Source organism: Capricornis sumatraensis, chromosome 6 (genome assembly GCF_032405125.1).
Source record: "Capricornis sumatraensis isolate serow.1 chromosome 6, serow.2, whole genome shotgun sequence".
Taxonomy (NCBI): Eukaryota; Metazoa; Chordata; class Mammalia; order Artiodactyla; family Bovidae; genus Capricornis; species Capricornis sumatraensis.
Genome location: NC_091074.1, coordinates 29197231 through 29219567, shown reverse-complemented (window position 1 = coordinate 29219567; position 22337 = coordinate 29197231).

Here is a 22337-nt window from a genome sequence, read left to right as displayed (position 1 = left end):
GAATTTAGAGCTGCTCTTAGAACACTTGCCACCCTTGGGCAAGTTGATAAGCCTCAATTTTTCCATGTTTGGGATTCCCTGGTAGCTCAGATGGTAAAGAATCTGCCTGCAGTACAGGAGACCTCGGTTCAACCTCTGGGTCAGGAAGAGCCCCTGGAGAAGGAAATGGCTACCCACTCCAGTATTCTTGCCTGGAGAATTCCATGGACAGAGGAGCCTGGTAGGCTACAGTCCATAGGTGGTAAAGAGTCAGACACAACCGACAGACTAACACTTTCACTTTACTTTTTCTCCATGATTACTTCAGAGATTTAAAATGAGTATTAAAATATGATTATATATAGCATAGTAGTTATGTAGAAGAACCTCAACAGAAGCAAATTCCCTTTCACTTTGTGGAAAGAATCCAAGAATCCAAGGACATCATCACCCAGATAACGAATAAAAGAAAAAAATCAGTATGATTATCTGCCCCAGTTTCAAAGCTATGGGTTCCTGAAATGCACTGCAAGACACAGTAAGTTAAGACAGTTGCATTCATCTGTTCAAGCAGCTACCAATTAGCCCCCTTTGCCTACTAGCTAACCTGACTGAAGTAACATAGTATAATGTTTAGAGATTGGCTTTTCAAGACTACCAGTTATGAGTTCAATCATAAATCCACCAATCCACCACTTAAATGCTAAATCACATAAAAGCCATCTTTACTTTCTGAGGCCTAGTTATCTAACCTATAAAATGAGGCAAGTGTCAAGCACAGTGCTTTCTACTGTATGTTGTATGCTGTTACATTTCCTTCAAATTTTCTTTCAAAGAAAAAAATTAGTTAACATATGGAGTTTGAAAATAATCTGGGGAAAAAGAAAGAAGAACATTAAACACAGGACATTGACCAGCAAGAGAAAATAAAAGTGTTAATTCTGTAAACATGAATTAGCAAGTGGCAAATAAGACCATCCCCAAGAAAAAGAAATGCAAAAAAGCAAAATGGCTGTCTGAGGAGGCCTTGCAAATAACTGAGAAAGGAAGAGAAGTGAAAAGTAAAGAAGTAAAGGAAAGATATACCCATTTGAATGCAGAGTTTCAAAGAATAGCAAAGAGAGATAAGAAAGCCTTCCTCAGTGATCAGTGCAAAGAAATAGAGGAAAAAAATAGAATGGGGAAGACTAGAGATCTCTTCAAGAAAATTAGAGATACTAAGAGAATATTTCATGCAAAGATGGTCTCAATAAAGGACAGAAATGGTATAGACCTAACAGAAGCAGAAGATATTAAGATGTGGCAAGAAAACTCAGAAGAACTATATAAAAAAGATCTTCACAACCCAGATAATCACCATGGTGTCATCAGTCACCTAGACTCAGACATCCTGAAATGCAAAGTCAAGTGGGCCTCAGGAAGCATCACTATGAACAAAGCTAGTGGAAGTGATGAAATTCCAGTTGAGTTATTTCAAATCCTAAAAGGTGATGCTGTGAAAGTGCTACACTCAACATGCTAGCAAACCTGGAAAACTCAGCAGTGGCCGCAGGACTGGAAAAGGTCAGTTTTCATTCCAATCCCAAAGAAGGGCAGTGCCAAAGAATGCTCAAACTACCGCACAATTGCACTCATCTCACATAATAGTAAAGTAATGCTCAAGATTCTCCAAGCCAGGCTTCAACAGTATGTGAACCATGAACTTGCAGATGTTCCAGCTGGATTTAGAAAAGGCAGAGGAATCAGAGATCAAATTGCCAACATCCACCGGATCTTCGAAAAAGCAAGAGAGTTCCAGAAAAAACATTTACTTCTGCTTTATTGACTATGCCAAAGTTTTTGAATGTGTGGAGCACAATAAACTGTGGAAAATTCTGAAAGAGATGGGAATACCAGACCACCTGACCTGCCTCCTGAGAAATCTGCATGCAGGTCAAGAAGCAAGAGTTAGAACTGGACATGGAACAACAGACTAGTTCCACATAGAAAAGGAGTATGTCAAGGCTGTATATTGTTACCCTGCTTACTTATATGCAGAGTACATCATGAGAAATGCCAGACTGGATGAAGAACAAGCTGAAATCAAGACTGCCGGGAGAAATATCAATAACCTCAGATATGCAGATGACCACCCTTATGGCAGAAACCAAAGAACTAAAGAGCCTCCTGATGAAAATGAAAGAGGAGAGTGAAAAAGTTTTTTTAAAACTCAACCTTAAGAAAACTAAGATCATGGCATCTGGTCCCATCACTTCATGGCAAATAGATGGGGAAACAGTAGAAAGAGTGAGAGACTTTATTTTTGGGGGCTCCAAAATCACTGCAGATGGTGACTGTAGCCATGAAATTAATAGACACTTACTCCTTGGAAGGAAAGTTATGACCAACCCAGACAGCATATTAAAAAGCAGAGATATTACTTTGCCAACAAACATTGGGTAGTCAAACCTATGGGTTTTCCAGTGGTCATGTATGGATGTGAGAGTTGGACTATAAAGAAAGCTGAGCACTGAAGAATTGATGCTTTGAACTGTGGTGTTGGAGAAGACTCTTGAGAGTCCCTTGGACTGCAAGGAGATCCAACCAGTCCATCCTCAAGGAAATCAGTCCTGAATATACATTGGAAGGACTGATGCTGAAACTGAAACTCCAATACTTTGGCCACCTCATGCAAAGAGCTGACTCATTTGAAAAGACCCTGATGCTGGGAAAGATTGAAGGTGGGAGGAGAAGAGGGCAACAGACGATGAGATGGTTGAATGGCATCACCAACTCAGTGGACATGAGTTTGTGTAAACTCCAGGCATTGATGATGGACAGGGAGGCCTGGCATGCTGCAGTCCATGGGATCACAAGGAATCAGACATGACTGAACAATGGAACTGAGATAATCCAAAAAACCCCTGTTTCAGAAGAAATATATTTTATCTGCAATTCCAGGCATTACAAAAATGCTATGCCATCCATATGACACCTCAAAATGACAGAGGGGACCACTTATTTACCACAATGAGATTCTTGAATTTGATTTCCACCTGTGGATCAAAGTGCTATCTTTAATCCTAACAGTTCCTGTCACTGAATAAACCTCATTAAATTTTATTGAAAAGCTACCTTCATAGTACAGTGGCCATCCAAAGCTAATAAATACTCTGATATATTTTCCACATTAATTCATGAAATCCATAAATAATGATATGAAATCTAATTAATACATTTCAGACATAAATGTTTATCTTTAAGAATGTTGTGATAGACTATATTAAATTGTAGATGTTGTTCTGTTAAGAAATTTACAATTTAACCTCTATGTCATCTTTATCCTGAACATTTGGCTTAGTCTCTAGGTGACTAGCTGTCTGCCACCAAAATAACAGAGTTAAACAGAAGTCATTACTTGTAGATGAGGCTTCAGATTTCATATAAGCAGTACAACTAACTCAGTAAGCCAAAAGAATTCCTCTCCTCCAAAATAAGGTATGTGCTAAGTGTAATACAGTTCTCTCAGAAAATAATCACCTCCGGGAAATCCCAGGGGATGCATTTCATTCATTGTTTCATAGCCTAGGTTTATTGATTCAGCCTAAGATAGCAAGAAAATTAAAAGATTGGTTTTTTGGTACAGAAGACACCATCTACTCAATACTTTTAAGTGAACTAATCTCATTCTTATTCATGGAAGGAAAACACCCACACACTTCTATGAAACCAAAGTCAATAGAAATATTCACATATCCAAAATAAGTATTTTTTTCGAAGAGAGATATGCCCAGAGTATTCTTAATGTGAATAACTGCATTTTTTTAAATTTGATAATGTTTCTTTTGCTAAAATAAATGGAAATGCAGCTCCAAATTCATAAGCTAAAAGCTATGTTTTTCAGAACCTGCCCAAATATCCAGAAGTATGAACTCTAGACCTCTTCAAATATCAAGTGAAAGACATTTACCCTTACTTATAATTGTATAAATAAAAATTTAAAAAGTTATGAAAACAAGGTTTTAACACATTCATTATTGGCAAGTGAATGGAGAAACTGGCACTTTCATATATTTTTGATCAGAATGTAAACTGGAATTGCTTTGGAGGACATCTTGGCACTATCAACCAGATTAATCTTTTACAGACCTTTAAAGGCAGAATCTTTCCTGTAAGAATTTATTCTATGAATTTACTTGTATATGTAAACATGAAAATGACAACTGTCATATTTGTAAGAGCAGAACACTGGGGGCTCTAGGAAAAGCCACCACTCAGTGAAAAATGTATGAAAATAAATTTGGCTGCTTTAAGCAAAGTTTTAAATCTGGTTGGGTTAAGCATTCAGTCCCTAGAAGGATCTCAAATGGAGATACCCTCCTATGTGGGCTAGGAAACAGTGAGCTGTATTTCTAACATCAGATGGAAGGAACAATGTCAAATGTGAAGAATGAATAAATGAATTAGCATTTCTTTGGTGCTGACCTGGTAAAGCTATAAAGTGCGTAACACCTGGTGTTCATCTTTCTGACTTCACTGTGTATAATAGGCTCCAGTTTCATCCACCTCATCAGGATCAGGGGACACATGTACACCCATGGCTGATTCATGTCGCTGGATGGCAAAAACCACCATAATATTGTAAAGTAATTAGGCTTCAATTAAAATACATAAATAAAAATTTTAAAAGATTTTTAAAAGTTCATAACACCTGGCTATCATGAAAGTCTATTTCTGCCTCTTCTTATCATGCTTATGTTTTACAAATCATGATTCTAAGCACAGTGATCCCTATAGATATATAGTCTTCTACTCAAAATAATTATCATGGAAATTATCTTTACAATTAATTTTGATTCCACATAGCAATTTATATAGTACACATTAAACTGATACTTGGGAGCTTCCCTCATAGCTCAGTTGGTAAAGAATCCACCTGCAATGGAGACCCCAGTTCAATTCCTGGGTCAGGAAGATTCCCTGGAGAAGAGATAGGCTACCCACTCCAGCATCCTTGGGCTTCCCTTGTGGCTCAGCTGATAAAGAAACTGCCTGCAATGCGGGAGACCTGGGTTTGGTCCCTGGGTTGGGTAGATCCCCTGGAGACAGGAAAGGCTACCCACTCCAGTATTCTGGCCTGGAGAATCCCATGGACTGTATAGTCCATGGGCTCACAAAGAGTCGGACACGACTGAGCGACTTTTACTTTCATTTTCTTTATTTTTTAAATAAATTTATTCATTTTAATTGGAGGCTAATTACTTTACAATATTGTAGTGGTTTTGCCATACACTGACATGAATCAGCCACAGGTGTACATGTGTTCCCCATCCTGAACCCCCCTCCTACCTCCCTCCCCATCCCATCCCTCTGGGTCATCCCAGTACACCAGCCCTGAGCACACAGTCTCATGCATCAAACCTGGACTGGTGATCCATTTCACATATGATAATATACATGTTTTAGTGCCATTCTCCCAAATCATCCCACCATTACCCTCTTCCTTGGAGTCCAAAAGACTGTTCTATACATCTGTGTCTCTCTTCCTATTTTGCATATAGGGTTATCATTACTATCTTTCTAAATTCTATATAGGTGCATTAGTATACTGTATTGATGTTTTTCTTTCTGGCTTACTTCACTCTGTATAATAGGCTCCAGTTTCATCCACCTCATTAGAACTGATTCAAATGCATTCTTTTTAATGGCTGAGTAATATTCCATTGTGTATATGTACCACAGCTTTCTTATCCATTCATCTGCTGGTGGAAATCTAGGTTGCTTCCACGTCCTGGCTAATAGAAACAGTGCTTTGATGAACATTGGGGTACATGTGTCTCTTTCAATTCTGGTTTCCTCGGTGTGTAGTCCATGGGGTCGCAAAGAGTCCGGCATGACTGAGCAACTTCACTATCACTTTCATTGCAGTTCTATTTCCAGTTTTTTAGGGAATCTTCACACTGTTCTCTATAGTGGCTGTACTAGTTTGCATTCCCACCAACAGTGCACGAGGGTTCCCTTTTCTCCACACCCTCTCCAGCATTTATACCTTGTAGACTGTTAGATAGCAGCCATTCTGGCTGACGTGAAATGGTACCTCACTGTGGTTTATATTTGCATTTCTCTGATAATGAGTGATGTTGAGCATCTTTTCATGTGTTTGTTAGCCATCTGTATGTCTTCTTTGGAGAAACAGACAATAGTTCTTTGGCCCATTTTTTGATTGGGTCGTTTATTTTTCTCGAATTGAGCTGCAGGAGTTGCTTGTATATTTTTTAGATTAATTCTTTGTCAGTTGCTTCATTTGCTATTATTTTCTCCCATAATGAAGGCTCTCTTTTCACCTTGCTTATAGTTTCCTTCATTGTACAAAATCTTTTAAGTTTATTTAGATCACATTTGTTTATTTTTGTTTTTATTTCCATTACTCTGGGAGGTGGGTCATAGAGGATCCTGCTGTAATTTATGTCAGAGAGTGTTTTGCCTATGTTTTCCTCTAGGAGTTTTATAGTTTCTGGTATTACATTTAGATCTTTAATCCATTTTGAATTTATTTTTTGTATGGTGTTAGAAAGTGTTCTAGCAGATGACATAATCTTCTACATAGAAAACCCTAAAGACCACCAGAAAATTACTAGAGCTAATCAATGAATATAGTAAAGTTGCAGGATATAAAATTTACATACAGAAATCCCTTGCATCCCTATATACTAACAATGAGAAAACAGAAATTAAGGAAATAATTCTATTCACTATTGCAACAAAAAGAATAAAATACTTAGGAATATATCTACCTAAAGATACAAAAGACCTATATATAGAAAACTATAAAACACTGATGAAAGAAATCAAAACAAATAGATGGAGGACACAAATAGATGGACAAATATACCATGTTCATGGATTGGAAGAATCAATATACTGAAAAAGAGTATACTACCCAAAACGATTATAGATTCAATGTAATACCTATCAAGCTACCAATGGTATTTTTCACAAAACTACAACAAATAACTTCACAATTTGTATGGAAATACAAAAAACCTCGAATAGCTAAAGCAATCTTGAGAAAGAAGAATGTGACTGGGGGAATCAACCTGCCTGACTTTAGGCTATACTACAAAGCTACAGTCATCAAGACAGTATGGTACTGGCACAGAGGCAGAAATATACATCAGTGGAACAAGATAGAAAGCCCAGAGATAAATCCACGCACCTATGGACACTTTATCTTTGACAAAGGAGGCAAGACTATACAATGGGGAAAAGAAAATCTCTTTAACAAGTGGTGCTGGGAAAACTGGTCAACCATCTGTAAAAGAATGAAACTAGAACACTTTCTAATACCACACACAAAAATAAATTCACTTTCATTTTCAAACTGATATTCACTTAAATGTAAATTTCTCAATGAAATGTAAGGTTTATGGAAGCTAGATTTAGTTTTTTCTAAGTTTGTATCCCCATTCCTAGTACCTGGAGAAAGAACAAGAGACTTATAATAAGCATGCAATATACAAAGAATGCTCAAACTACCACACAGTTTCACTCATCTCACATGCTAGTAAAGTAATGCTCAAAATTCTCCAAGGAGGTTTCAGCAATACGTGAACCGTGAACTTCCAGATGTTCAAGCCGGTTTTAGAAAAGGCAGAGGAACCAGAGATCAAATTGCCAACATCTGCTGGATCGTGGAAAAAGAAAAAGAGTTCCAGAAAAACATCTATTTGTGCTTTATTGACTATGCCAAAGCCTTTGACTGTGTGGATCACAATAAACTGTGGAAAATTCTGAAAGAGATGGGAATACCAGACCACCTGACCTGCCTCTTAAGAAACCTATATGCAGGTCAGAAAGCAACAGTTAGAACTGGACATGGAACAACAGACTGGTTCCAAATAGGAAAAGGAGTACATCAAGGCTGTATATTGTCACCCTGCTTATTTAACTTCTATGCAGAGTACATCATGAGAAACGCTGGGCTGGAAGAAGCGCAAGCTGGAGTCAAGATTGCCGGGAGAAATATCAATAACCTCAGATATGCAGATGATACCACCCTTATGGCAGAAAGTGAAGAGGAACTTAAAAGCCTCTTGATGAAAATGAAACTGGAGAGTGAAAAATTTGTCTTCAAGCTCAACATTCAGAAAACGAAGATCATGGCATCTGGTTCCATCACTTCATGGGAAATAGATGGGAAAACAGTGGGAACAGTGTCAGACTTTATTTTTTGGGGCTCCAAAATCACTGCAGATGGTGACTGCAGCCATGAAATTAAAAGACACTTACTCCTTGGAAGAAAAGTTATGACCAACCTAGATAGCATATTCAAAAGCAGAGACATTACTTTGCCAACAAATGTCCATCTAGTCAAGGCTATGGTTTTTCCAGTGGTCATGTATAAATGTGAGAGTTGGACTGTGAAGAAAGCTGAGTGCCAGAGAATTGATGCTTTTGAACTGTGGTGTTGGAGAAGACTCCTGAGAGTCCCTTGGACTGCAAGGAGATTCAACCAGTCCATTCTGAAGGAGATCAACCCTGGGATTTCTTTGGAGGGAATGATGCTAAAGCTGAAACTCCAGTACTTTGGCCACCTCATGCGAAGAGTTGACTCATTGGAGAAGACTCTGATGCTGGGAGGGATTGCAGGCAGGAGGAGAAGGGGACAACAGAGGATGAGATGGCTGGATGGCATCACTGACTCTATGGATGTGAGTCTGAGTGAACTCCGGGAGTTGGTGATGGACAGGGAGGCCTGGTGTGCTGCGATTCATGGGGTCTCAAAGAGTCGGACATGACTGAGCAGCTGAACTGAACTGATACATGTGCTAAAAAATCAGTTATCTCTAAGGAAGGTCTTCAGTTGTAACTATTTCTAATATGAACTACATTGTTCTATAAAATAATAATGTAACTTTGTTCAGGATTCACACTTGTCTGCGTACATTTTCACATATTTATCTTAAGATTGGTTAATTTGGGTAGGCCATTGATTTAAGTCTAAGAAATACTAAAAACTAAAAGAACATTCCAGTAGAATCTATTTTCATTTTCATTTCATTTTGCTAGAATTGTGATGTTTATGGAAAAGTCCCAGAAATATTAAAAAATACAGCTTTGTTGTAGAAATGGCTCTACTGCTGATAAGTTTTGTAAATTAATCATGCTCTTCAATCCTGAGTGTCCATATTTTTCTCTGTAAAATTGTAGGATTTGGGCTAGGAAATCTCTTTCCTTCTAGCTTTAAGTGTTAAATTATACCACTTCACATCTACCAGAGTTACAAATCTTACCAACAATAATGGAATTATTTTACAGAGTATATATGCCAGATAGAAACTCACCAATGAGGAAAACAGAACAATAACAGTCTACTGTTATTTCCTTTCTTGCTCTGTTGTGTTACTTTCAAAGATAACTGGAAAAGAAATGGACATGGTTATTTCTCTAAATGCAGTGTCTCTTCTCTCTCTCCGTTATCTGTACAGGTTTTACATTTCCTTAGTCACCCATTTTTAATTCAGAACTTGCTGATACATTTAGTAAAGAGTAGCAATCTCTTTTATACATGGATTATTCATAGATAACTTGCTAATTGACCAATGAAACAGATATTCACATACTGCAGTACCACTTACTGATATAAAATGTCAATGTAAAAAGAAAGCTTTCAAAATATGTATAACATTTAATCCAATAATTCCACGTCTTCAAATGTACTCTTTTAAATTATTTTGAGATAATTCAAAGTTATAGAAGAGTTGTATAAGTAGTTCAGAGAATTCCTGTGTATCCTTCATCCAGGTTATCCAAATGTTAACATTTTACCACATTGTCATTCTCTATGACTGTGTCTGTCTCCATAGATATCAGAAGCTATTCATTGGAGCATAATTTATAATTCAGAAAACTGGAGGACCTCTAAATGGCAGGCATCAGGAAAATGGTTCCTAGACAATATCTATTATGTGAAATATTAAACAGGAATTAAGATGTTTAAAGTGATTACTGTGAAGTTTAGGCATGTTAGATAACACTAAGTCAAAATGAAGTTATAAATGGTCATTATAAAGATTAATATAACACTAAATAAATATTATCCAGTGAAAATCAGGGCACATGTGACAAAGTGGAAATAGATTCATGTAAAAAAAGACAAGGGAAGATGCAAAAATAAACGTAGTTTTACCAAGATAATTAAGATAATGGATAAAACTTCTTCATTTTCTAAATAAGTATACCTCTCTTGGACTGTTGTTTAAGAACTTATGGATGGCTACTTGAAGGTAAGCAAAAGAAAATAACTGAATTTGCAAAATTATTGATAAGATTGTTGAGTAGAAGCTATAACTTAAATTGCATACCATAAACTCTTATGTTTCATGAAAGAAAGAAGAAAAGGGGTCATTTTCCCCAAGGAGAAAATAAATAGGACTCAAAACAGAGAAAGATTATTTGGATTGAGATTAAAAAAAAAAATCAAGCTCACATGGGTTTGTAATGAATGTTTAGCAAATAGAATTCTGCAACATATAAGTTTAAGATTTTTACAGTATTACATGATGAAGTTGGATTGCTTCAACCTGAAATTTCACTGGGACATTTTATTTATTAGTAACAACCACCCAATTAGTGGGTGTTACTAATAAATATGTGCAATCTAACTGCCAAACTGAACACAGATATATAAACTAATGAAACAGGTATTTTTTAAGCAGTTAGAATTTCTGATAATTAAAATTTAAAAGAAAAAGATTATAATCTTTTAGCAGAGAACAATCCATATACATGACTTTTAAAGTTTAATTGTATACTCAATAGAAAGAGAAACATTTCTGAAAATGAAATATTAAAGAGCCACTGAATTCTGCTGCCAAGCTGATTTGGGTTGTAAATAGATCAGTTTTGGAGATTTCAAGTATGAGATGTTTATTAATCAAGTGACAGGAAATAATATCAAGTGGGCGATATTTGTAATATTACCTGATGAATTTCTAATAAGAAACCTCTTTATCAGAAAATCTAGTTTACATATGGCAGAGGTAATCAATTAGAATAAAACAATCTAGGTGTAGACGATCTAAATTCCTTGCTAACATGTTGTTGTTGCATTAGTTGCTCAGTCGTGTCCGACTCTTTGCGACCCCATGAACTGCAGCCCACCAGGCTCCCCTGTCCATGGGATTCTCCAGGCAAGAATACTGAAGTGGGCTGCCATTTACCACCAAAATTTAACACTTCAGAAACTGGGTCTTGAACCCCAGACTGTATGAATGATGTTATCTTTATTATACTTAAGATATACTTTATGGGGCACCAAAACTACACAAAGATTGTTGAAATTCTAAAGCTGATGTGATTCCAGATTGAGACTATCGTTTTTCTTTTTTAAAGAAAAGGATACATTTCCTCTCCTCACAGCTGAGTTTGTCATCTATTGTTATTTTACAGATGACATAATTCACAAGTTATTAAAGGTTTCAGTGCAGTCTGAACCTTTTCTTCCTACACATTCCAAAACACTCTCAATTTTCTCCCACTACTCTCTAAAGTAATTTCAGCCCCAAAGAATAGAAGAGGAAAAAATATACATTGAATATATAAAATAGAGGCAGAGTGCTGATCTATTATGACATTTATCTCTATGAAAGAAGATGGAATGACTTGCTCATGGCTATATTATTTATAAGTTCTTTCTTCTTTTATCTGTCTTATAAAGATAGATGTAAGAAAGGTTAAGATTTCTTTACATTTTATACCAGTTATCTCTCTTCATCCTTCACCATTTTCATAGTTCTCAACTTTCAAACATAACAGGACAACTTATTTTTTTCATAGGTATCATGATGCCCTTCAAAATATGGGCTACTGTTTAGGCCTTAGCCTTGAACTGAATTATAACCATAGTTAAATATTTTATAAACAAATAAAAATAAATATCTGTAAAATTCAAAATAGCATTCAGGTGATCTGCTGATAATAATCAGCATAAAAGAGACCTTCAATCCTTCAATGTGATGTTTGTTATTACTTCTCAATTATATAATACTAAAATCAGTTATATAGGATACAATATTGTATCTGTTGCTAACAAAGCTGTATTGTGCACTTCAAAATGTGTGACAGGGTAGACACCACATTAAGTGTTCATAAATAAGTAAATAGTTCTATGTCCATCAGTTCAGTTCAATCGCTCAGTCGTGTCCGACTTTTTGCGACCCCATAAATCGCAGCATGCCGGGCCTCCCTGTCCATCAGCAACTCCCGGAGTTCACTCAGACTCACATCCATCGAGTCAGTGACGCCACCCAGCCATCTCATCGTCTGCCATCCCCTTCTCCTCCTTCCCCCAATCCCTCCCAGCATCCGGGTCTTTTCCAATGAGTCAGCTCTTTGCAGGAGGCGGCCAAAGTATTGGAACTTCAGCTTTAGCATCACTCCTTCCAATGAACACCCAGGACTTATCTCCTCTAGAATGGGCAGGTTGGATCTCTTTGCAGTCCAAGAGGCTCTCAAAAGTCTTCTCCAACACCACAGTTCAAAAGCATCAATTCTTCGGCGCTCAGCTTTCTTCACAGTCCAACTCTCGCATCCATACATGACCACTGGACAAACCATAGCCTTGACTAGATGGATAACTAACTGAATATATAAAATAATATCAGTTAGACATGTTTGTATGTCTACAAGTAAATCATTTAAACTAAATATATGTAAAACTATGTACTAAATATTAATGATTTTCTTCATGTAGTAGGAAAAAGCAATTATTACTTTTTATGCATTTTATGTTCACTTTTTAAACAGGCATGAGTTATTTTGAAAAAAAAGGAAAGACAAAGTTACATGAAAAAGTATGGGAAATGAAATAATTTAATTATGAGAATGAAATAAATATACTTTATATGGGAATGAAATATACACTAATAAATTTAGTAACAAAGCAAATTCAGAAGCTTAATGCAATGTCTTCATAAAGTGATAAAGGTAAAGTGATCTTAGGAAACATGGACCATAAAAGAAAAAACTGATGTATTGCTATTTGAAATTATAAACATCGATCATTGAAAGTGTTCATTGAGAAAATAAATAGGTAAGCATGGGTAAAAATATTCACAATATAAATTGTGACAAAGGACTTGTAGACTATGTAAAGAACATCTTCAATTCAATAATAAGATAGGATCTCAATAACAAATAGGCAAATTAGATACTTTGAAAAGGAATATACATGTTATTAATAAACAGTTGAAAAACAGCACATTATTTGTCATAAGGGAAATATAAATTAATCTTAATATATCACTATACCTCCTTCTAGAATGGCTTCAATTTTAAAAACCTGACAACACTAAATGTTGTCCAGGATTGAAGCAGGTAGAATTCTCGTGCATTGGTAATAGTAGTGCAAAATGGTACTACCAATTTGGAATCTGGAAGTTTCTTAGATATCAAAACATACTACTTACCTATGATCACATAAATCCCATGTATTTACCCAAGATAAATAAAAGCATATGTCTACAAAAAGACTTTTATACAATTTGTATAAAATTATTCCTGGCAGGTCTATTAATAATCACCAAAAACTGAAACAGTTCTAATAGCTACCAACAAGAGAATGGATAAATCGTATTGTAACCATACAATAAAACTGTACTCACCAGTTTAAAGAAGGTGATAAATTTGAACATTACTAAGGCATAATCCGGAGAAGGCAATGGCACACCACTCCAGTAATCTTGCCTGGAAAATCCCCTGGATGGAGGAGCCTGGTAGGCTGCAGTCCATGGGATCGCGAAGAGCCTGACAAGACTGAGCGACTTCACTTTCATTTTCACTTTCATGCATTGGAGAAGGAAACAGCAACCCACTCAAGTGTTCTTGCCTGGAGAATCCCAGGGACGGTGGAGCCTGGTGGCCTGCCATCTATGGGGTCGCGCAGAGCGACTGAGCGACTTAGCAGCAGCAGCATAATCAGTTTTATTACTGTTTAGTCACTAAGTCATGTCCGACTCTTTGTGACCCCATGGACTGTAGTCCGTCAGGCTGCTATGTCTATGGGATTTCACAGCCAAAAATATTGGGTTGCCATTTCCTTCTCCAAGGGATCTTCTGAATGCAAGGATCGAACCACGCATCCTGATTGGTAGGTGGATTCTTTACCACTGGGCACCTGGGAAACCTCAGAATCAATTTTGCTGCTGCTGTTAAGTCGCTTCAGTTGTGTTCGACTCTGTGCGACCCCAGAGATGGCAGCCCACCAGGCTTCCCCTCCCTGGGATTCTCCAGGCAAGAACACTGGAGTGGGTTGCCATTTCCTTCTCCAATGCATGAAAGTGAAAAGTGAAAGTGAAGTCGCTCAGTGGTATCCAACTCCTAGCGACCCCATGGACTGCAGCCTACCAGGCTCCTCCGTCCATGGGATTTGCCAGGCAGGAGTACTGGAGTGGGGTGCCATTTTCAGTTAGTGACAAATTTAAAGAGTTCAGTTCAGTCTCTCAGTCATGTCCGACTCTTTGCGAACCCATGAATCGCAGCATGCCAGGATTCCCTGTCCATCACCAACTACCAGAATTTATCTAAACTCACGTCCAAGGAGTCGGTGATGCCATCCAGCCATCTCATCCTCTGTCATTCCCTTCTCCTCCTCCTCCCAATCCCTCCCAGCATCAGGGTTTTTTCCAATGAGTCAACTCTTCGCATGAAGTGGCCAAAGTATTGGAGTTTCAGCTTCAGCATCAGTCCTTCCAATGAACACCCAGGACTGATCTCCTTTAGGATAGACAGGTTGGATCTCCTTGCCGTCCAAGGGACCCTCAAGAGTCTTCTCCAACACCACAGTTCAAAAGCCTCAATTCTTCATTGCTCAGCTTTCTTTATGGTCCAACTCTAAAATCCATACATGACCACTGGGAAAACCATAGCCTTGACTAGACGGGCCTTTGTTGGCAAAGTAGTGTCTCTGCTTTTTAATATGCTGTCTAGATTGGTCATAACTTTCCTTCCAAGGAGTAGGCGTCTTTTAATTTCATGGCTGCAATCACCACCTACAGTGATTTTGGAGCCCCCCAAAATAAAGTCTGACACTGTTTCCACTGTTTCCCCATCTATTTGCCATGAAGTGATGGGACCAGACACCATGATCTTAGCTTTCTGAATGTAGAGCAGTAGGCCAACTTTTTCACTCTCCTCTTTCACTTTCATTCAGTTCAGTTCAGTTCAGTCACTCAGTTGTGTCTGACTCTTTGCGAACCCATGAATTGCAGCACATCGGGCCTCCCTGTCCATCACCAACCCCTGGAGTTCACTCAGGTTCACGTGCATCGAGTCAGTGATGCCATCCAGCCATCTCATCCTCTGTCATCCCCTTCTCCTCCTGCCCCCAATCCCTCCCAGCATCAGAGTCTTTTCCAATGAGTCAACTCTTTTCAGTCTCCTCTTTCACTTTTATTAAGAGGCTTTTTAGTTCCTCTTCACTTTCTGCCATAAGGGTGGTATCATCTGCATATCTGAGGTTGTTGATATTTCTCCTGCCAATCTTGATTCCAGCTTGTGCTTCTTCCAGCCCGGCATTTCTCATGATGTACTCTGCATAGAAGTTAAATAAGCAGGGTGACAATATACAGCCTTGACGGACTCCTTTTCCTATTTGGAACCAGTCTGTAATGCCATGTCCACTTCTAACCGTTGCTTCCTGACCTGCATATAGGTTTCTCAAGAGGCAGGTCAGGTGGTCTGGTATTCCCATCTCTTTCAGAATTTTCCACAGTTTATTGTGATCCACACAGTCAAAGGCTTTGGCATTGTCAATAAAGCAGAAATAGATGTTTTTCTGGAACTTTCTTGCTTTTTCCATGATGGCAGTTTGGTTGTTGACAAATTGATCTCTGGTTCCCCTGCCTTTTTTAAAACCAGCCTGAACATCTGGAAGTTCATGGTTCATGTACTGCTGAAGCCTGGCTTGGAGAATTTTGAGCATTACTTACTAGCATTGAGATGAGTGCAATTGTGCAGTAGTTTGAGCATTCTTTGGCATTGCCTTTCTTTGGGATTGGAATGAAAACTGACCTTTTCCAGTCCTGTGGCCACTGCTGAGTTTTCCAAATTTGCTGGCATATTGAGAGCAGCACTTTCACAGCATCATCTTTCAGGATTTGAAATAGCTCAACTGGAATTCCATCACCTCCATTAGCTTTGTTCGTAGTGATGCTTTCTAAGGCCCACTTGACTTCACATTCCAGGATGTCTGGCTCTAAGTGAATGATCACACCATCATGATTATCTGGGTTATGAAGATATTTTTTGTACAGTTCTTCTGTGTATTCTTGCCACATCTTAATATCTTCTGCTTCTGTTAGGTCTATACCATTTCTGTTCTTTATCGAGCCCATCTTTGCATGAAATGTTCCCCTGGTATCTCTAATTTTCTTGCAGAGATCTCTAGTCTTTCCCATTCTGTTCTTTTCCTCTATTTCTTTGCATTGATCAATGAGGAAGGCTTTCTTATCTCTTCTTGCTATTCTTTGGAACTCTGCTTTCAAATAGGTATATCTTTTCTTTTCTCCTTTGCTTTTCATTTCTCTTCTTTTCATAGCTATTTGTAAGGCCTCCTCAGTCACACATTTTGCTTTTTTGTATTTCTTTTTCTTGGGGATGCTCTTGATCTCTGCCTTATGTATGATGTTACAAACCACCATCCATAGTTCGTCAGGCACTCTGTCTATCAGATATAGTCCCTTAACTCTATTTCTCACTTCCACTGTATAATCATAAGAGATTTGATTTAGGTCATACCTGAATGGTCTAGCAGTTTTCCCTACTTTCTTCAATTTAAGTCTGAATTTGGTAATAAGGAGTTCATGATCTGAGCCACAGTCAGCTCCTGGTCTTGTTTTTGTTGACTGTATAGAGCTTCTCCATCTTTGGCTACAAAGAATATAATCAATCTGATTTTGGTGTTGGCCATCTGGTGATGTCCATGTGTAGAGTCTTCTTTTTTGTTGTTAGAAGAGGGTGTTTGCTATGACCAGTGCATTCTCTTGGCAAAACTCTATTAGTCTTTGCCCTGCTTCATTCTGTACTCCAAGGCCAAATTTGCCTGTTACTCCAGGTGTTTCTTGACTTCCTACTTTTGCGTTCCAGTCCCCTATAATGAAAAGGACATCTTTTTTGGGTGTTAGTTCTAAAAGGTCTTGTAGGTCTTCATAGAACCATTCAACTTCAGCTTTCTCAGCGTTACTGGTTGGGGCATAGTCTTGGATTACCATGACATTGAATGGTTTGCCTTGGAAATGAACAGAGATCATTCTGTCATTTTTGAGATTGCATCCAAGTATTGCATTTGAGACTCTCTTGTTGACCACAATGGCTACTCCATTTCTTCTAAGAGATTCCTGCCCACAGTAGTAGATATAATGATCATTTGAGTTAAATTCACCCATTCCAGTCCATTTTAGTTTGCTGATTCCTAGAATGTCCACATTCACTCTTGCCATCTCCTGTTTGACCACTTCCAATTTGCCTTGATTCATGGACCTAACATTCCAGGTTCCTATGCAGTATTGCTCTTTACAGCATTGGACCTTGCTTTTATCACCTGTCAAATCCACAGCTGGGTGTTGTTTTTGCTTTGGCTCCATCCCTTCATTCTTTCTGGAGTTATTTCTCCACTGATCTCCAGTAGCATAATGGGCATCTACCGACCTGGGGAGTTCCTCTTTCAGTATCCTATTATTTTGCCTTTTCATACTGTTCATGGGGTTCTCAAGCAAGAATACTGAAGTGGTTTGCCATTCGCTTCTCCAGTGGACCACAGTCTGTCAATTTACAGAGTAGTGTGAGAGAAAGAGAGGACTGAAGAGGACTTGAGATTTTAGCCTACTTGTCTGGGAAAAAAAAAATTTGAAGAAACAAATAAATGCATGGAGAGAAGAAAAGGCTGTGGGAATAAAGGTATATTTTATGATCCTCTAAGATCTACTTAAAACATTTTCTTTCCAGGTGTAGTGGAGAAAGTTTATTGAATGAAGATTCCAGCAGTAAGAATTCACTTTTTTTCATATATCAACCTTTTCTCTTTTTTTTTGTTTCACCTCCCCCCCCCGCCCCCCACCGGGCAGAATTTTCAATAACTTGAAAGGGTGCTTTGGGATTGTTAGAGTCCTGAGAATGGTCTAGAGAGGAGATAACTTATCATGCTTTAGTACTCCTTATTCTCTTTTCTCAGAAAGTATTTCAACCTCAGGCATTTGTGGGCAAACTGATGAGATGGGTGCCTGTTGTTTCTCCATCTCTTAAGTTGTATTTCAACTGAGAGAATTTGGACTGAGGTGTACTATCTTTTTTGATATTTATTTTGTCAGTTCCAGATCTTGGTAGTACCAGGAATCTTTGATCTTCATTGTGGCATGCAGATCTCTCAGTTGTGGCATGAGGAATCTTGGTCACAACATGAGAACTCTTAGTTGAGGCATGTGGGATCTAGTTCCTGGACCAGGGATTGAACCCCCTGTATTGGCAGCACAGAGTCTTAGCCACTGCATCACTAGGGAATTCCCAAGGTGCAATGTGTTTAGTGTCCAAAAATGATGGTAAAAAAGGAAGGAAATTCAGTAATTGATCATCACATTCATCTGTTTTCTATAATACAGTTGTTTTCACATTTTCTTATTTATTAGTTGGTGAATTTCTTGCAGGTAGGCACTTCCTCTTTTGTATTTTTAACCTTTCCTTCCTAAAGGAGTAAATACTTTCATGAAGTAAGCATTCAGTGAGAAGATGCTGAAAGGACTAAATATGCCTCTAGAGATTTCATTATTCCTACTTCATCTGATATATAAAGTTTTGTTATTAAAAAACAAAGTTATAAAGTAAACAAAGTTATAAAGCAGATTTTTATAGAACATTTGCTCTCAAAAAGAAAACGAAGATAAGCCAAATAATAAAATGGAATATCCTTGACTGAAACATTTAAATATCAGATTGGAAGGATAAGAGAGATAAAGGAGAAGGAAATCAGATACTCAAGCTTTCTGAACTCAGAAAGTAAAAAAGCAGGAGAGACAGATTAAAGAACTCCATTACAGGAAACAAATGGAAAGTAAAAGAACTAGGGTGTCCCCACTAGGGTGTCTAGAAATAGAGGAAGGGCACACAGAACCAGAGGGAGATTACATGAAAACTTCCCATGGTTACTCAGGAGCAAACCTGGCATCGCCATGCAGCTTGATTTCACTCTCCACTCAGTGATCTTGTCTCTAGATTATACACTTCTTGATATTTACTTATAAACCTGGTAACCAGTTTAGAGAAAATCCTGCCCATGAAGGACTGATGCTATGACCACATAGCCACCTAGCACATTCCCTGTGCTATACAATAACCCCTTATTAGTTATCTATTTTATATATGTGTTGTTTAGTCACTAAGTTATGTCCAACTCTTTGAGTCCCCAAGGACTGCAGCCCACCAGACTTCTTTGTCAATGGCATTTCCCAGGCAAGAATACTGGAGTGGGTTGCCATTTCCTCCTCCAGGGGATCTTCACGACCCAGGGATCAAACCCACATCTCCTGCATTAGCAGGCAGATTCTTTGAGCCACCTGGGAAGCCCATTATTTTATATATAGTTGTGCATATATGTCAATCTCAGTCTCCCAATTTGCCCCTCCTCCCTTTTCCCCCTTGGTAACCATAAGATTATTTTCTACATCGGTGACTCTATTTCTGTGAAAAGAAGTATGCAGTTTCCTTAAAAGCTAAAAATAAAGCTACCATGTGATTCAACAATCCCACTCCTGGGCATATACCCAGAGAAAACATAATTTGAAAAGATACATGTACCCCAATGTTCATTGCGGCACTATTTACAACCGCCAGGACATGAATATCGAACCTAAATGTCCATCAACAGAGGAATGGGTAAAGAAAATGTGATACATATGCAATGGGTTATGGTGTGGGCTGAGTCACTTCAGATGTTTCTGACTCTTTTTGAACTTATGGACTGTAGCCTACCAGACTCCTCTGTCCATGGGATTCTCCAGGCAAGAATACTGAAGTGGATTGCTGTGCCCTTCTCCAGAGCATCTTCCCAACCCAGGGATGGAACCCATGTCTCTTACGTCTCCTGCATTAGCAGGTAGACAGACCTTTTACCACTGGCACCACCTGGGAAGCCCAATGGGTTATTACTCAGCCATAAAAAGGATGAAATAATGCTGTTTGCAGCAACATGGATGGATCTAGAAATTTTCATACTGAGTGAAGAGAAAGACAAATATGGAATCGCTTATATGTGGTATCTAAAAACATGGCACAAATTATTTACAAAATGGAAACAGAGTCACAGATGTAGAGATTTCTGTGTATTAGTTTTGTGTTCTGCAAATTTACTGAATTTGTTGATGAGCCCTAGTAGTTTTCTGGAAGCATCATTAGGATCTTCTGTGTGTAATATCATGTTATCTGCCAATAATGACAATTTTACTTCTTCTTTTTCAATTTGGATTTCTGTTAGCTGCTTTTAAATACCACAGAATGCTTTCCTGAATTTCATCTGGGTTCTTCCTTTCTATGGACAGTAAGCATAGCAGAGTTTAAAAAGTAAAATCCTGTCTTGATCCAGTTTTGAGTTTCTGGCTACAGGTCAGTTCCCCTGCATGAGCAGTTGATTAATCAGCCTTCCCTCATCAGGTTCTTACACGGAGGGCCAGTAGGCCACTATGCAACAGCCCTCATTACCTAGGAGCCAGGTATCAGACCACTAACCCCTATGCCCTTGAGTTCACAGGATCATTTAAATTTGCCAGTCCACCCAGAGTCCGGGAAAGCTAGCTAACCACACTCCATTTGCCACATGTAAGCTGCTTCCTCTAGCTCCAGCTTGCTGTCATCCTGTCCTGGGTGCAACCCCCTGTGTGACCTTGTCTGACAGCCTTCTCTCATTTGGAACTGTAAGTGGTATACAGGGTTCTGCCTTTCGTCTATCCTGTCTGAGTGTCAGTGTGTTATGTCCCTCCATCAAAGATTCCTTAAGTCTTACTACACAGTGAGCCCTCTCCTCCATCCACCTGCCGGTCCACATACAAACATTTAATACCTTTTCACTGTGATCAAGTCCTGTGGCAGGCTGCAGAGGTGATTATTGTGGTACTTGGAGGCCATTGAAGAGGCAGATTTTTCTCCTATCTGAGCCTTTGCATGTTGTCAAGTGTTTCTGCACCTCACCTCGCTTTTTAATTTTTTTTTTATCATTTGTGCTGAAATTAATAGTTCTGTATTGCTTCTGTTCAACTCAGTCAAGGTACCTGGAAATCTGTGTGCATATGAGTTTTAGAAATAAGATATTCCATTAGCATTTATACAGATTCAATTAGCCACACTACTGATTGGCCATATTCTTTTAAATGTTATGGCCACTTGAAGATACTGACTATTGCCAACAGTTTTCTTGAAGAGGCCTTTCACACTTGAACCACCGAGGAGAATTAGGAGAAAAAATTATAGAAAACCTTTTGTGGTTGACATGGTGAACTAACTATGGAATAAAAGAAATTCAAGCAACATTTTAACAAATGTTTCAATTTGTAAAAAATAATATATCTTTTTCTATGAGAGGCAGAAAGTATCAGGTTTATTTGAATGACCAGTTTGTTATCTTGCTTTTGTAGGGCAGCCAAAGCCAATTTAGGATGGTGGGAGAGGTTGCAAGCTTATTTGAAACATCTCTTGTGCACAGGGAACTGTGTGATTCACATTTGAAGTTCTCTGTTGTTAGAAAGGGATGAAAACACTTTGACTTCAGTAGTTCTGGAGGTGTTAGGAGCTGCCTGGCATTTTGACTGTGTTTTTTGAGACGAATATGTATGTGTGACTGCCTGGGGAAAAAAACCACACACAACAGAACCTGAAGTGAATAACACTGGGGGATATATCACCCCTTACCATCAGTCATATCATATGCAGTGTAAACAGGGTGAAGCAATTTGCTACTTTCCTGGGTTCCATTATGTATATGTGTTTATTTAATCAGAACTAAATGATATTACATGAAGTTCCCCTTGCCCTCCTGAGGAATCCAGATTCAACACTTTCAGCGCTGTTCAGTGCTGGAGAGCAAAGAAAGTGTAACCATAGTGATGGAATGGAAATGATTTTCTTTGTTCAGAGGCTTCAATATCCAACAGACATTACAGTTTTCAAGGTCAAAAATATATTAGGATGAGATAAAAAATTAAAGAAAAATGTGCTGGCTTAGCTACAAAAGCTAATTTAGTTTATGCATTATAAATTATGTTAAAATGACTAAAATGAGATTTCTCAGCAAGAACTAAATGTGTGGTTTCACAAAACTAATTTCCAAAGATGAACATGAT